Source organism: Sus scrofa, chromosome 13 (genome assembly GCF_000003025.6).
Source record: "Sus scrofa isolate TJ Tabasco breed Duroc chromosome 13, Sscrofa11.1, whole genome shotgun sequence".
NCBI classification, from domain to species: domain Eukaryota; kingdom Metazoa; phylum Chordata; class Mammalia; order Artiodactyla; family Suidae; genus Sus; species Sus scrofa.
In genome coordinates, this window is record NC_010455.5 from 98,721,298 (window position 1) to 98,738,064 (window position 16,767).

Sequence of the window (16,767 nt, forward strand, 5' to 3'; positions counted from 1 at the left end):
ATACTTTAAACATGCTATTCCATTGTCTTCTCACTTATAATATGTTTACGACAAGAAAAAAAATAGGTGGTAAATACACATGTTTTTAAAAGAATATTGTTTGATAAATTAAAAAAAGAGATTTCAAACACTCAGGATATGGTTTTCAGAAATGCTGATGCTCCTTTTTTTTTTTTGCTTTTGAGGGCCACACCCATAGCATATGGAGGTTCCCAGGCTAGGGATCTAATCAGAGCTGTTGCTGCCGGCCTCCGCCACAGCCACAGCAATGCCAGATCCAAGCTGCATCTGTGACCTACACCACATCTCATAGCAACGCTGGATCCTTAACCCACTGAATGAGGCCAAGGATCAAACCCGCATGCGACCTAGTCAGATTTGTTAACCACTGAGCCACAAAGGGAACTCACTCCCTCTTATATTACAGTGAGGGGAAGAGGAGGAGATGGGGCTCTAAGCTGCTTACCTCTCACCTGAATGAATCTGACATCCTTCTTCCTGTACTCCCTGTGTCCAGCCTTGCTCCTGGAATGGTGCTTCCCAGGACAGCCAGAGGAGTTTTTCCTAAAATAAAAAGCATACCAAGTCACTCTCTTGCTTAAAAACATTCTAGTGGCTCCTCTTAAACATTAAAATAACGTACAAGTTCCTTAGCATGGATTTCAAGCCCTCGACGATCTGAGCCTAGCCCTTTTCTCCAGTGTGTCCTTTCCTGCTGCTCTCCTTGAGCTTGCTGCCCCAGCCACACTGGAGGAGGGCTTCTTTCAGTCCTTCCACATAGCAGGTGGCCTTCACCTTTGTGTCATTGCACACTCAACTTCCCATGCTTGTGACGATTCCCGCCCCCCCCCCCCATTTCCTGTATATCTGTCAGGTACAGGTTAAAATTGCACTTCTTCCAGGAAGTCCTCCTTGATCTCCCTGCACTGTCTGGCTTTCTGAGTCCTGCCATAGTTGAATATTCCTCACTCTCATCTCTCACAGTGGAGCCCCCTTTCAGGAGCTGTGCCCCCATACCCTTTGAGACCTGGGATAACTTAGGGAAGAGGATGGCTGATATGTATCATGAAGGCCTGGGAGATTTTATTGTCATCACAGTGTGGCCAAAAGTCTTGCGAGAAAAGGAACAGACATTTCCTACCTGATTAAAAAATATACATTCTGGGCAAGGCTTCAGTAAAATGCAGTAGTCCTATTCCTCATGACAATATTAGCAATCCCTTTCCTCTCTTCACTGGGGATTTTTCTAGGGAAGGTCAGCCACCAAATGTGTCCTTCCCTCAATCAGGAGATGTTGGGTATTGGAAAACTTATAATTCATCTCTCCTTGACTATTGAGGGTTTCTCCCACATCCTCCCCCTCTTCAATTAAAATGACTCCCGTAGTAATTATATTTAGTGTTCATATCAGCTGTATCATTGGTTCTGAACCACAGGAGTGTCTCAGAATCACTGGGGAGTTTTCCTAGAGTACAGCTACATAATTTCCGTCCTCCCCCAATTCCCTTCCAGACCTATGAATCAGTATCTCAGGATGAGGCTCAGGGATGCATATTGTAAGCAGGCTTCTCAGCCAACTCTGATATTTCATCTATGGTTAAGAATCACTGAGTTGAGGTATGAGAAAGACAAAATAGTATAAAACCAAAGTCATTGCAGGTTATAACGGTTGCTTCTCTAATGAGTCACTATAGGAGGACTAAGGGCAGTGACATTTCCCACTCCAGGAGCAGAGTGGGGAAGATCTATTAGCCAGGGCGGAAATGGGCAGCCCATAGGAAAGGCAAGAGAATTCCATAGCTGAGTGATCAGGCTTTATTTGTTCTTTGTGCAGCTCATAATCTTCACTTTTTATTATTGCACAGCTGCCGATTTGATTTTATAATGCAAATAAAAGTCTGATATGTTATGACACTTTGCATTTATTGTTCACCGTATCTATTAAGAGATGGAGTAGTTTATTAAAAACTGTTCTCAAACCACATCCAAATGCCTGTTGATAAGCAAGTTAACATAGTCACATCTTGTATTCCATCTGCCATTGGCCCTGGGACTGTAGAGCTGAGAATAAAAAATAGTGCCTTTATATTCGGGGATGGTTTGGAGGAGATCCACAGTGATTGCTTGCTGTCACAGTATTTTTAATTCATTCTGTAGGTACCTATCAAAACCCTATATCAGGTCCTATTTCTAGCAGTAAAAAAAAGATCCAAATCCCTGCCCTATGGGGTTTACATTTCAGTGGAAGAGACGCAAATAAAATAAATAAATGACTTAATTATATTGTGCTAGAGATTTGAGAAAAATAAATCCTGAAAGGAGGATAAAAATTATTTTGTGTGGAGTGGTGATGGGCAGAGATGGTAGAGGTAACATTTGAGCAAAGACTTGAAGGAGAAAAGGTGATGAAATGCGTGGGTTACTATCTGGTGGTCAAGTGTTCCATATGGAATGGGGAATGCAAAGGCCCTGAGGCAGGTACGAGCGTATATGGAGCATATTAAGAGTCACCTAACAGTGAGGCTGGCATGGAGAGAAGAGGGATAGCATGGAAGGAGATGAGGTCAGGGAGGTAGCAAGGGACTGTAGCAAGGAATTTTTTTTGCTCTTACTCTGAATGAGAGAAAAAACAACTGCTGACTTCTGAGCTGAGATGTAGAAAACATGTCTTAATTTCAGAAGGATCACTCTGGTGGTAGATGGAAACTACCCTCTGCAGGAACCGAGGTGGAGCAGGAAGACCCTTTAAGATATTGTTGCAGGAATTCCCTGGTGGCACAGCAAGTTAAGGATCCAGCATTGTCACTGCTGGGGCTCGGGTCATTGCTGTGGCCTGGGTTCAGTCTTAGGCCCACATGCTGTAGGCGTGGCCAAAAAGAGGGAATAAAAGAAAAGAACAAAAAACAAACAAAAAAAGAAGCTGCTGCGTTATCCCATCTGAGTGAAAGAAGTGGCTTGGACCAAGGTGGCAGAAGCGGACGTGGTGAGAAGGGGTTAGATTTTCGACATATTTAAGATGTATGGAAAGCAGGATTGGCTGAATATGGGTTTCGAGAGAGAAGAATCAAGGCTGAGGCAGGTTTCTGACCTGAGCAACTGGAAAGATGGAGTGGCAGTTAACTGGGATTGGGAGGATCACGGGGAAGCAGGGCGGGACAGTGCTCGGAAGTTTAGGAGTTTGGTTTAGACCAGTTAACAAAAGCAAGTGGTGATTCCCTTGCTGCACTGAGATTGCTGCTGACAGAGTGGTGTATTCTGAAGTCTTTATGCTTTTTGTCACCTCACTAGCTCATGTCAAATGACAGTTTTTGTTGGTCATCTTCTTGTGAGAAAGAAATGAAGATTATCCAAAATTTCATTTCCTGAGCTGCAGTTATTCCTTAAAAAGAAATGTCTTTTTTATGTTTTCTCTAAAATTTGTATGATGAATTTTTTTTTTCTTTTTACAGCTGCTCCTGTGGCAAATGGAAGTTCCCAGGTTAGGGATTGAATTGGAGCTGCTGCTGCCGGCCTGTGCCACAGCAGTGCCAGATCCTTAACCCATGGAGTGAGGCTGGAGATCAAACCTGCAGCCTCATTGACATTATGTTGGGTTCTTAACCCAGTGAGACACAATGGGAACTCCTATATGATTAATTTATTAACCCCTAATTTGGCTCTTTTCTTTGTGTCTAATCAAATAATTCATCTTTCTTTTGAAAGTTACTACTTCCAAGGAACTGGATTAATTTCTTATGTCATTGCTTTTAAAAGAGAGTGGTCCTGTTCAGCTTCCTAAGTTGTAAGAAACATATTCACTCATGTTACCCTTAGTGATAAAAGTTCATTGTAAGGATTCTATAGGGTCACCTCTGTGGAGAGGGATTGGGGTGGGGTACTTTTCGCTTGATTTATGATTATATTTTTACATATATATTTATCATAAAAGAATGTAAGACTGCAGTTGAATAAATACATAAAATGTAAACAAATACAGGAGTTCATAGTGACACTAAAAGTAAAATAAAAAATAAACCTCAATGGTTACCATCAAAGAAAGGTGCTAGGGCACCGACTCTGAAAACAATAGCATGGTAAAGAAAAACCATTCAGCATTTATTCTGTCTTCTTTGTATGCACTGTATTTGAATTTAACCAAATGTTAAGGATTTCTTATAGAAGGATTTCAGCTAAAATGCAAAAGGAATTAGGCAATCATAAATGAATGGATCTAGGCCTTATGCATCCTGAATGGAAAAACCACTGAGGGAAAGTCAGATGTAGAACTTCATGATGGATGGATCAGACTGACAACACCTGACCACCCTCATCAGTCAGTCTCAGCATCACTTGAGATGGGACAAAAGGGAGGAGATGTGGAGGAGTTCAATGTATTATTCCATTCTTGTAGTGTTTGAAATCTTGCATAATTTGTTTTTAAAAGAAAACTATGTTTATACATGCACTTTAAATTTTTTTAAACTATGAATAGGATTATATTCCATATATTGCTTTGCATTTTGCTTTTATCCACTGAACTGATTTTTGTAGGTTCAGTATTGCTAAATTTGCTGGTCTCTGGAATTTTATATAGGGTGGCTTTGCTGAAAGTTTTTATTTATTGAGACTGGTAGTGACTATAAGAGATTAAAGGATCAGGAACAGAAAAACATTTCTTCAGACAGGCTTTCAGAGTACACTCTGGCAAGGAACTCTTGAATCCTAAGATGTGAAAAGGAACCTTTAGGTGAGCAATGTTAGGAAAACAGAAGTATTTAAAGCTGTTTTCCTGAGCAAAGAAGGGATTCACAGACTGTTCATGATGTCATTTGGTGTCTGTAACCTTGGGAGCAGCTTGGAGGGTGGTGGGGGCTGAGGCTGCTTCCTAAACTTGGAACTGAAGCCCCTGCCTCAGTATCTCCCGCTGTGCTGGCGGTCAGCCATTTTAAACCTCTTTTCACTGAGTTCTGTCTCCAACCTCTGCAGTTCTTTGTAGAGAGTTTGAATCTTTGGATCTGGAGCCTGATATCCCAGAGAGATAAATGTGGTTAAACACAAGGGCTTGGGCAGTAGATGAACGACTAAAGAGGCAGCTCTGTTTGGCGATGTCCTGACAGGTACCTGGGGAGAGCAACCTGGTATGTGTGGAAAGAATGTGAACTTTGGAGTCAGGTGCAGTTTGAATGGTGGTTCTCTATCAGCTGTGTGTTGGTGGGCAAACTATTTAATATCTCTCTGCTTCACTTTCAGTTCTTTGTACAATGCTGACAAAAAATCCTCCTTCATGTGGCTGTGTTGTGTAACATGATGCTTGTGTGTAAGCTAAGCCCGTGATAGTGCCTGGCACTTGGCAGATACTTTACTAATGTCCAGTCTCCAGGTCTTCCTTCTAAGATCAGAGCTGCTAGCTGTATCAGATTGGAGCCTAAGAAATGAAATTTGAGAATCCTGATTTGATCATTGAGAAACTCGACTAGTGGACTGAAAAATGGTTTCTAAAAGAGTCCAGATCCAGGGCAAGACTTAGAGCTGAGGACCCTGCTTCAGGGAAGGTCAGCATTTACCACCAGCACCTGCCCTGTTGCTGGCTCAGCTGTGTCTGCCTTAACCAGGAAGTTTAGGGGCCTGGAAGTCTCTTGCTGTCTGTGCTCTTCAGTGCCTCCCATGCCCCAGGGGCTTAATAACTACCTGCACATGAGTAAATTAGTGTTCATGGGAGAAATTCTAGCAAATATAATCAGGAGAAGGAAACACTCTTAACCTAATCCCCATATTAGCATTATGGGTTTATCTTTATCCTTTCAGTCCTTTCTGTATGATCCATTATAATGTATACTTATAATTTACAAAACTGGGATCATACTGTTTTTTAATCTGCTTTGTGAAAATATGTTTTGAATGTTTTTCCAAATTGTATATATTTTCCTATAAAATCATTGTAGTGGCTGCATAATACTTTTTCATATGTACATACCAAAATTTTTATATGAATGAATTCCTTGTCTTTAGACATTTAGGTAGTGCAGTATTTTTCTGACATAAACAGTATTGTAATGAAAATCATTGCAATTAAATCCTTGACCAAATAACTGATTAGCTTCTCCATTTGCATACCAGTTTTCTTTTACTCTTCTTTTTCTTGAGATAATTATAGACTCACATGCACTCACATGTAAGAAATAATACAGAGATCCTTCATACCCTTTATCCAGTCTCCCCCAGTGGTAAGACAACATATTGCATACTTGTTGAACAATATCATAATCAGGTAATTGACCTTGATATGACCCTTCAATCCCTATTTTAAGTTTTTTTTTTTTTTGTCTTTTCTAGGGCCGCTCCCGCAGCATATGGAGATTCCCAGGCTAGGGGTCTCATTGGAGCTGTAGCCACCAGCCTACGCCAGACCCACAGCAATGTGGGATGCAAGCTGCGTCTACAACCTACACCACAGCTCACGACAACCACAGCTCACGGCAACGCCGGATCCTTAACCCACTAAGCGAGGCCAGGGATCGAACCCGCAACCTCATGGTTTCTAGTCGGATTCGTTAACCACTGCGCCACAACGGGAACTCCAAGTTTTTTAGTTTGCCCTGGCCAGACAGATGTTGTAGATAGTCTTAGGAAGCTATGGTTTTTCATTTTCAATCATGTTTTTTTCTTTTCCTGGAAACCACCATTTTCTGCTTTTTGCCTTCCTCAGCTGTGTCTTATCTACTGTACAGCCTGCCCTGATGGCACTGTTCCTGCTGTCTTTACATAGGTGGGTAAGTTTTAGATTCTTAGAACTCCAAGTGCTAATGTTCTTCAGAGCTCCTGTGAAATATGGTCAGAAACTATGTCTTTTGCTATGAATCTATAGCTATCTATTGGTTTCTACTCTTCAATATCAATGCAGATAACGCTCAGAGCCAGTGGGCAGGTATAGAAGATACAGTATGCTGCTGATCAAATTCACTAATTAAAGCTGTGAGCCAGGCTGTAAAGTTACATTTCTTTTGTCCTTTTTTTTTTTTTTGACCATGCCTGCAGCGTGTGGAAGTTCCCAGGACAGGGATCAAACCTCTGCCACAGCAGCAACCCAAACTGCTGCAATGACAATGCCAGAGTGTCACAAGAGAACAAGCCCTTGGTTCTTAATTCAGATTCTATGTAGTCACAGTTTATATACACATGAGAGTACATCTATGAAATATTAATAAAATTTCACCTTATGCACACGTGAAAAATACTGCAAATTAAAAATATCAAGAATTGTGGAATTTCAAAGGTAACATGGCAGCTTAAGTGAAATAGTAGCTTTTGTTTCATGGAAGCCCCACATTAGCCCTGGAAATGGATAAACTGCCATAGTTTGTCAGAACAGGAACTTCTGCAAGTAATGTTGGTTACTGTTGTGCCTTTATTTGAAAATTCACTGTTAGTTTAATTGAGTCTTTTTTTGTAATCATAAAACAATGTCATATGTGTATTCATTAAATATGCTGGTGCTAGTTTTAAAAATATGCCTGAAAAGCAGTAACTGGAAAGGAAGGTAGATGTGATAAAACACTATTGAGACAAACACATACTATGCTATACAATGCTTTTAATTTCAGAGGGAGCACTTCATGAAATATTATAGATAATGCCAAGGAAAGAAAAGACTGCATTTAAACAAAATATGCTACAGTAGTTGTAGATTTATGTACCAGCATCTCCATACATTATATTTATTCCAATGAAAAAATTAGTTGTGAATTATACAAGTTTCGATTTATGTAAGGTCTTGAGTAAACTTAGCATAAAATGCATCTCCCTATATAGGATTTACTTTGTACTTTGCTCATGATTCAAGTGGTGTATAAGTTTAAGATGGAAGTTTTAAACTTCTTTAGTTGTGGAATTGAATTTCTTTTTTATTTTTATAATTTATAAATGGGATTTTTAAGTCAGTTACTTGGAATTCAGGGGTAACATTTCTCAAAGCAGCACTCACATTTGTTGATTACCTACTATATGTGTGTCAGCAATTTACATATTAGTTCTGTTTTAATATAGTCCTTAGAACAAATCTTGGGTCTCTCACCACCCTGAATTTGTAGAAGAGATTTACAGAATGAGAGAGGTGAAGTCACAGGCCTCACAGAGAGAAGTCTAGAATTCAAATATGCATGCCTGAATCCAAAACCTAAAACCTGTGTTTGGTCTGGGGTTCTTCGGATGGCTGGGAAGTCAATAGATGCTCTGAAATCATGGGCAAAATTTTGTTGGTCTGTATATTCATTTTTTCTGTGCAGAGGCAGATGGCTTTGATTAAACATCCAAGGGGCTTGTTAACCTCATCTAGTGTTTGACAACCCAGAACCACACCAAAATCCCTTCTAAATGACCCACAGAGCCTTCCCTAACCCTAACTACATATGAACCTTTGTAGTCTGCTATATTAGATATTAACTAAGGACTGGTATCTTTGGGAAAACATCTTACAGTGTGCAGCTACTCTGGAAACAGGGTTTCTCTCGGCCCTACACTTCTTGTCCACAAGTCTGAGGATGGGTAAAATCTGTTGGCTGCAGGGCAAAATTCATGAAGATCCTTGACACCCTTTTGTGTCCTCTGTTTTGATGAGGTCCCGACCTGTCCTCAACATTGCCCTAGGAATCTGTGCAAATGTACAAGACTACTCAAAGAAAAATCCACCTGGTTTCCTATCTTCATTTGTTTCTCTCTTGTGGCAATTTTTTCACGCATCATGTTTTCTTAAGATGGTTATATTAATGCCACATTTCCCTGTTCAAGTTAGAAGTCTTGTGAAAGCAGTTTTGTTTTGTTTATCTTGAAATTCCCCAAATGCCCAGGATCACGTACGACAGGGACAGAAAAACACTTAAATATCAGATTCACAGCATGGTTTCTGTCCAGGTCCTGCTTTCTGTGGTATCCTCTTTGCTTGGTGCTGTAGTTCCTGCCTTTGTGGGGTGGCTGTGGTAATGGGTGGGAGGTGCAGAATAGCGATGGTGGGATAGCAGATCAACTACCTGTGAGAAACAAAGGAAACAACCAAGGGACTGGCAGAAAGGTGGGTGTGTGAGGAAATGAGGCTGAGATTCAGTGCAGGCTGCTTATTTGAAAGGAGAGTGAGCAGATGGAATTCACTCTTGACAAGGAGGCTCTGGGGAGAGAGATGGGGAAGAGGGTCATAGAAAATTATTCTATAAGTCTTGCATGCTCCCCACCTTCCACCCTCATGCTTCTGTCCATCTTCCAGAATTCCACTGATTTTCATGGCTTTGAGGACTAGGCTTCCTGTTACATTTAATTATGTGACTAGGCTCATCAAACCAAGCAAATTGATTAGGTTTGGTTTTAGTAAATATGTTTGCATTTTTCAAATTTAGAAAACTTGATTGTAGAACATGGTATTTTCATAAAATTTAAACAATGTCAAAGTATGTATTAACAAAGCTTCTCCTACTCTTCATCTCTCCCTCTCCTTTTACCACTACAGATAACCTGTGCTAATAATCTGGATTTGGGCATTAAACCTCTCTGTACAGTATTTGTCTTTCTATGGACAAAGCCTCACAGAGTTTGGAGAAGAAAAAAATCTCTTCTGGTAATATGAAGTCTGAGTAGTGACAGCCATAGAATTTCTTCACCCAGTTTGACCAGAAAATGTAATTGCTTCTTCTGTCACACTCGAGAGACCACTTATATCTTTCTTGCAGGAAACCGTCTGCATGAGTAGGTCTGAAGTTCGAAGGATGTGAACTCGGAGCATCACATAAGGAAATCTCTTAAAGTCTTTGTTGCTCTCTTCTGACCACACAAAAATTGCCTTTTCCCACTGCCATTCATTTGTTTAAGCCATGGCTGCTCTTACAGCATTTTTTTCTTCCTTCTCTCTCTTTTTATTTTTTATTTTTTGTTCAACAGTGTCCTTTCAGTCAAAATGTCTTAGCAAATACATTCTTTGCTAAGCTTCCCAAGGCCATGTCAAATAGAGCACCAGAAACATCTGAAATAAAAACAGCATCCGTCACGGTGTTGATACTGGCTGTAAATCAGTGCTTTGGTGAGGTTTACAAACTATGGCTGACACTCATCAGGGGCTGCTCACATACTGGAGTACAGAGTTGCTTACCAAGTGGCATTCTTCATAGATTCCTGCATTCTCCCCGAGGCCTTTGTGGAAGCACTTGTTTGGCTTGTCTGGGCTCTTGTCTTGTTTCAACTTGCCACTTACATCCTAATGGGGTCTTACCCTATGTTGTTACCTTATGTCCTTTGAACCAGCTGTATCCTCCCAGGAATGCTCTTATCCTGCACTCTCTGTCCTCTACTTTCATACCCTTTTTGCAGGGCCCAGCTTAATGTAATTTCCTCAGGTCCCCCAGATCAGATTAGCCGACTTTCCTGTCCCCCCACCCCCGTGGTATTTTCACACTTAGAACTTCTTGATCGATGTTTCTTCTCTTTGCTAGGTGGCAGCCTTCACGAGAGTAGGGACTGTGCCTGTCTCCATCACTGCTGCATGGCCAACATCTTGCCCAGAACTTGGTACAGAGGAGGTGCTCAATAAATAAGTTGTCACATAATGGAATGAAATAACTAGAGAAAGCTTGGTTGCAATAGAGATTCCTGGGCTCTTCCATCCTGGAGGTCCTGATAGCAAGTGTAGGGTAGGGTCAAGAAGTATGTGTTTTTAACAAGAGCCCCTTGTGATCCTATGATAAAGCTAACTTGGAAGACTGTGGAGAGACCCTTGAGCAGGGGCAGAGAGAGCATTGGCCTGGGTATCTGCACGTCTGCCACTAACTACCTTTGTGTGCTCTGGACCAAGGAATACCAACTTTCTCAGCTTTTAAGGAGGTAACATGGTCAGCAGTTGATGCAGCAATGCTGCATAACAAACAATCCCAAAATTCAGTGAAAATTTATAATGATAAGCATTTATTTTCATGATCCTGAATCCACAGATATATTCTGACATGATTAATGTTGGCTGGGCTCAGCTGTTGGTTGTGGGTTATGTTGAGGTCTGTTCCACATATGTTGATTTAAGGTCATGGGCTGAGGAGCAGCCGGTTCTTATGGTGATCCACTGGTGCTCGGGAACCAAATCAAAATGTACAACTACTTCTAACACTTATACTTGTAGAGCTCCTGTGGGAGAACCTATGTGATGTAATTATTTTCTAGTATGTGGGCTGCTCACCCAGCAGGTATGGGATTTGATTATATTGCAAAAGCACCCCTCCTTGTGGCTTCCTCTTTGTCTTTGGATATAGAATATATTTTTTGGTAGGTTCCAGTTTTTTTCTCTATAGGTATTCAGTATTTGGTTGTAATTTCGATGTTTTTGTGAAAAGAGGTGAACTCAAGTCTTTCTACTGTCTTGTCTTCTCCTTTCACACTTGTTTGTATCTACTAAAAGTCTACTCATCCTTCCTTTCAGTAGCTGAAACTTCCCCTCCTTCCCTGACCAGTCCCACCAGAAGGGGTCCTACCTTAATGCCTGGAGCATTGTTTTCTGTATCTGGCACATGGTACGTTTTTTTGTTTGTTTTTTTGGTCTTTTTAGGGCTGCATTTGCAGCATATGGGTGTTTCCAGGCCAGGGGTTAAATTGGAAATGCAGCTGCCAGCCTACACCACAGCCATAGCAATGCCAGATCTGAGCTGCATCTGCAACCTACACTACAGCTCATGGCAATGCCGGATCCTGAGTGAGGCCAGGGATGGAACCTGAGACCTCATGGATGCTAGTTGGGTTCCTTACCATTGAGCCATGGTGGGAACCCCACATGGTGCCTTTTAACTTTGGTTTTGTTATGTTTTACTTTGTCTTCAAGAGCAGATAGAGCTAATCATATTCCTCACATCCAAGGGATTGGTCCAAGTGAGACATTCTCTTGCTTTATTCTTTTTATTCCTCTCTACCCCTCCAGCAGTCATTTCCATGTGTTTTTAGTGCATATGTTTTTGTTTGTATGTTCTTACAGAATGTCTCTTGTGGTTCTGGGAACATATAATTTTCATTTGCATAAGTGATGCTGTGTTATATGTCTTATTCTGTTTCTTTCGTTTTACTCAGGACTGAATTTTAATGCTCCATTCATTTTGCTGTGGTGTACTTCTAATTCATCACATTGACAGCTGCATACTATTCCATGCTGGGCATTCCTTACAGTTTACCTGTGTATTTTTCTGATGTTAGACACCAGGGTAGTTCCAACTCTCTTTGTCACAATGATGCTGCAGTCCTTAAGCATGTCCCCTTATGGCATTGGTTCTCAGCAGGGGGTGATTTTGCATCTCCAGGGACTTTTAGTGATGTCTGCAGACATATTTGGTTGTCACAACTAGGGGAGGATGCTACTGATTTCTAGTAGGTAGTGCTACTAAGCATCTAGCTATGCACAGGACAGACCCCACAACAAATTTGGTCTCAGATGTCCTTAGGCATCTGAGGTTGAGAAACTGCTTTATGGACACCAGAGAGGATTTCTTTGGACAGATTCCCAGGAGTAGGCTGATGGTGTATGTGTATCCTCGATTTGAGCTGGTGGAAATAGACTAAGGTGGCTGGCTGTACCAGTCAGTACTCCCACCATAGTTCACAGGCCTTCAACATTCCACATCCATGCCAATGCTTGCATTACCCAGCTTTTTATTTTATTTTATTTTTTGGCTATACCCGGGTCATATAAAAGTTCCCAGGTCAGGGATGGAATCTGAGCCACAGCTGTGGTCTATGCTGTAACACCAGATCCTTAACCATTGATCTTGGTAGGGGATAGAACCCCACAGAGACAACGCTGGATCCTTAACCCATTCTGCCACAGTGGGAGCTTCACAGCTTTTCAGTTTTTGCCATCTAATATGTATAAAATTAGATTCATTGTTTTAATTTACATTTCTCTGATTATTAAAGAGTTAGCAACCTTTTCATTATCTTCTTGGGAGGCCAAAATAATACATAGTTGAAAAGCTGGGAGCCTGCCATTTTGCATTTTATGAAATTTTTACCAATTATCTGGTCTCTTTGGGCATCAGTTTTCTTATCTATAAGATCTGGAATAAAAATGGTAACCTGCTCATAGAGTTATTGTTATCCTATTATTATCTCATCATAATAATAAATGAGACAATTTGGCTGGCACATAGTAGGCACTAAGTGAAAGTGCTATTATTTTAATGATAATATAATATGATACCTTTCTTATTTAAAGCATATACCTCCCAGTACTTGGCACATAAAAATGCTTCACACAGTGTTATTGAGTAAAGAGCCAAAGGCTGAAGGAAGAAGGGAGGGAAGAGGAACAGGTCCTTGTATAACCTGGCCCACCTTAGGGCTGATTTATTGTTTCCACAGATGCTGTAAATCTCAGGGCAGCCAAATTCAAGGCTACAAGAGAGAACTCAATTCCCCTCATTTTCTGATGATAAGCAGTCAAAAAGACAAAAGAGCTTGCATCGTAAGGGCCCTTTCTATTTACTAAATAAATGCCTACTCAATTCTGTGCATTTTGCACACAAATATGTCATTCAGGCCCCATGACTGTTCTGTAAGGTAAAGTTTTTTATCCCCATTTCATATGTAATATAACTTGCCCAAGCTACCTCTCTTCATAAGTAGCAAAGGATTTGAGGTTGGAAGTTTCTGATTCCACTTGGCCATGTTCCCTCTGGCAGAATTTAGGCAGGCTCTCAGAGAATATGTACTTTGGATGTGCAGTGGATTACACCACAGAGAACATGGCTGGTGAGTCCCATGTCTCAGATTCTTTCATTTATTTGCAAATTTATCAGGTGTGCTTAACTCTGCTGGAAGTCTCTAAGGAGCCTTGTACCCTGAAGCAAAGGTATGAGAATCTCTTAGTGATGTGTTATGAATTCTAGTGGCTCCAGGCAAACAAAACACATCAACAACATGGTGTATATATATTGGAGGCAAGGTTCTCAATTCTGCTGTAGTTTGTGCAGCCATGCAAATGATTTCTGAGCATGGTCTTAAAGCATCTCAGATTCAGTGCAAATTCCATGAGCAGTTTAGAAATTTAGATGAGTACTGTACAAGATTTGTATTCCTGATCTTCGAGTTCCCTTTGCAATTGGATTTACAAAACACTTTCATAATTGTGGTTGTCTGGTGGAAATACTGTATACCTGATCTCCATAAAAATTGACTGCCCGAAAGGTTAATTCTGGGCTGTAAAAGAACTAAATCTTTTTCTTAACAAGCTTATTTCCTAACAAATATAATGAGCTAATTAATAACCATGAGCTCAATTTGGCCACACTTAAGAGGCTGGGCAGTCAGAGTTTTACTTCTGAGAGGCACAGGAGGACAAGGAGAGCTTCATTATTAAGTGCTAAGTGGAGTCACCTTCCTTTGTGCCTGGTTCCTTGTAACTGCCCTTCTTATTTAAAGGCCACAAGCTCAGATGTGACATCTGGGAAGTTGGGAACTTGTCGACAATATGGAAAGGAAGAAGGCATACTTAATTATTTTCTTGCACCTATCAGTTCCGCAAAAGGAAGGCAGCCTCCAGGATAAGGACATCGACACCCTGAAAATGCGGTCTTTGTGCCTTCTTTCATAGCTATAAAATGCACTGACATGTTTCACTGCAAATTGCTTCTTAAATCATTAACCATAACCTAACAAAGAGGCATTTTGACCAAATAAAATGGGAGAGGTTATTTTTGTATAATGAGAAAACATTTATGAGTTAATATAAAAATATAAGGTGACATAAGTTTGCTTTGGCATCCAGCATACATCAGGCAGACCCCTCCTTAGAATGCATTTGGTGTTTTTGAATCTTTTGTGACATGATCTAGGAGGCACCACAAGTTTGGTTTTAGTGCAGGATTTTTATTTGAAAGACCCAAGTACTAGAATGGCTCAAGATATAGGTAATGATGTGATAATGGAAACCTTCCCCACCTCAGAGGTGGCAAGGATGGTAGAACTTACAAGTTGGAGGTTTGGACGCACATGTTAGGGTGTCTACATCAGGTTCGCAGTGGGTGGACTTTGTTTCAGGAGGTTGAGCCTCCTACTTAGGGCAGGGCCGTCTGTGTGGAATCCTGGGCACAGGCTCCTGAATATATAAAGAAATCTGTGTAAAACATCTTACAAGGTTTGTGGGCCCATGTGAAGTAAGTGACTTAGACCAAGGAAGATTGATAATAAAGGTGAGAGGTGGTACTGATTCAGGTACTGGTTTATTGTCTAGTCAGTGCTGGTGAAGACCCTGCATGGTATCCAGGCACTGTCTCTTCCTTCCTATTCATATCTAGAAGCCATCTCTTCCTGTTCACATCCAGAAGCCATCTCTTTGTATCCTTTATCGTTAAATACATTCTTCCAGGCTAATTTAATCTCTCCAATAATCAGGAGAAGGTAGCAATGCTATTATCGCTCACATTGCCATGGCTCATCACAGTCTATTTAATGTAAAAACCACCATCAGTGGAGGGGCTAAGGGAGGGTCCTGTGGGCAGAGTTGAGCAGAGGGGTTCCTGTGTGCAAGGAATGTCCATTCCTTGTCTGGCACAATTGCTGTGTTGGAAGGTTCAAGCGAGGATGTGGATTGGAAGGGCCTAGTAGCTTGAACAGTAATTGTCTTGAAATTACCACCTCAAGGGAAGTACTGCCTTGCAGGTGGTGTGGAGTATGTGGAGATGGGGTTGGGAGAGTAGTATGGCCACCCTGCTAGCCAGCAGTGGCAGTCACACATTATAGAAGACCCCTGCTGTCACCCTGTCATCCTTGGGTGCTGTACCCTGGAGGTCACATCCTAGTAAGAATACACAGACAGGCAAGAACTGTAGCAGAGGCCCATGCATGCTGCTCATCTCAGGGCTGCTGTGACCCATCATAAGTGATGTGTCCAACATAAGTGTGAGTCACCCCAAGTCTGTATGTCAGTACTTTTCGCAGGCCGATCTTGTGTTATCCAAAGATAACGCTCTTGGAATTGGAGTGTCCCAAAAATGATTGGATTGCTGGGGCACTCTGAAGCATCTGGGGGACTCCCTGTGTAGAGGCTGGGGATACATGGTCTGAGAGTGTCCTGAGGGGGAGAAATGGGAACTGGGGCCCTTGTGGTACTGGTTCAAGTGCAAAGGATAGCACTGCTGGTCCTGGCATGTCCCAGGCAGCAGAAGATGCTGCTTCTGTTCACTGGAAGCCATGCAGGACATGGTCCAGACCTAGGGTGCTCCCACAAAGCGTGGGAGAACCCTGAGGCCCAGGTCTAAGGTGTGATGGTAGACAGAGCAAAGGGTGCAAATGAATGCAGTTGGAAAGAGACTGAGCACTGGGGCCGTCGGAGAAGCCTGAGAGGGACAGGAGCAGGATGGGTGACCTGGATGCTCTTGACTCACTGGCTGCCCTGCTGAGCTCTGGGCTACTTTTATGCTTGCACTGTTGCCCCCAGGGTGTCTTTGACTACTCTCTGGTTCTGTGTGTTTGTTTTTGGTTTTATTCTTCTAGCACAGTCTGAAGAAATTTGTTTTTTGCTTCCTCCATTCACATATTAGTTTCATCCATTTCCTTCTGAATAATCAGCTGTCTTCTCCAAACTCTTAGCGCAACATCACCAGAGCAGGGTTCAATAAACTTGTTCTGTAAAGGACCAGATAATAGTTTTGGCTTTGTGAGTTGCATGATTTCTGTTGAAGCTAACTGGCTGTGTCATTGTAGGGTGGAATCTGGAGTTCCTGCTGTGGCACATCGGGATAAGCAGTGCCTCTGGAGCACTGGGATGCAGGTTTGATCCCTGGC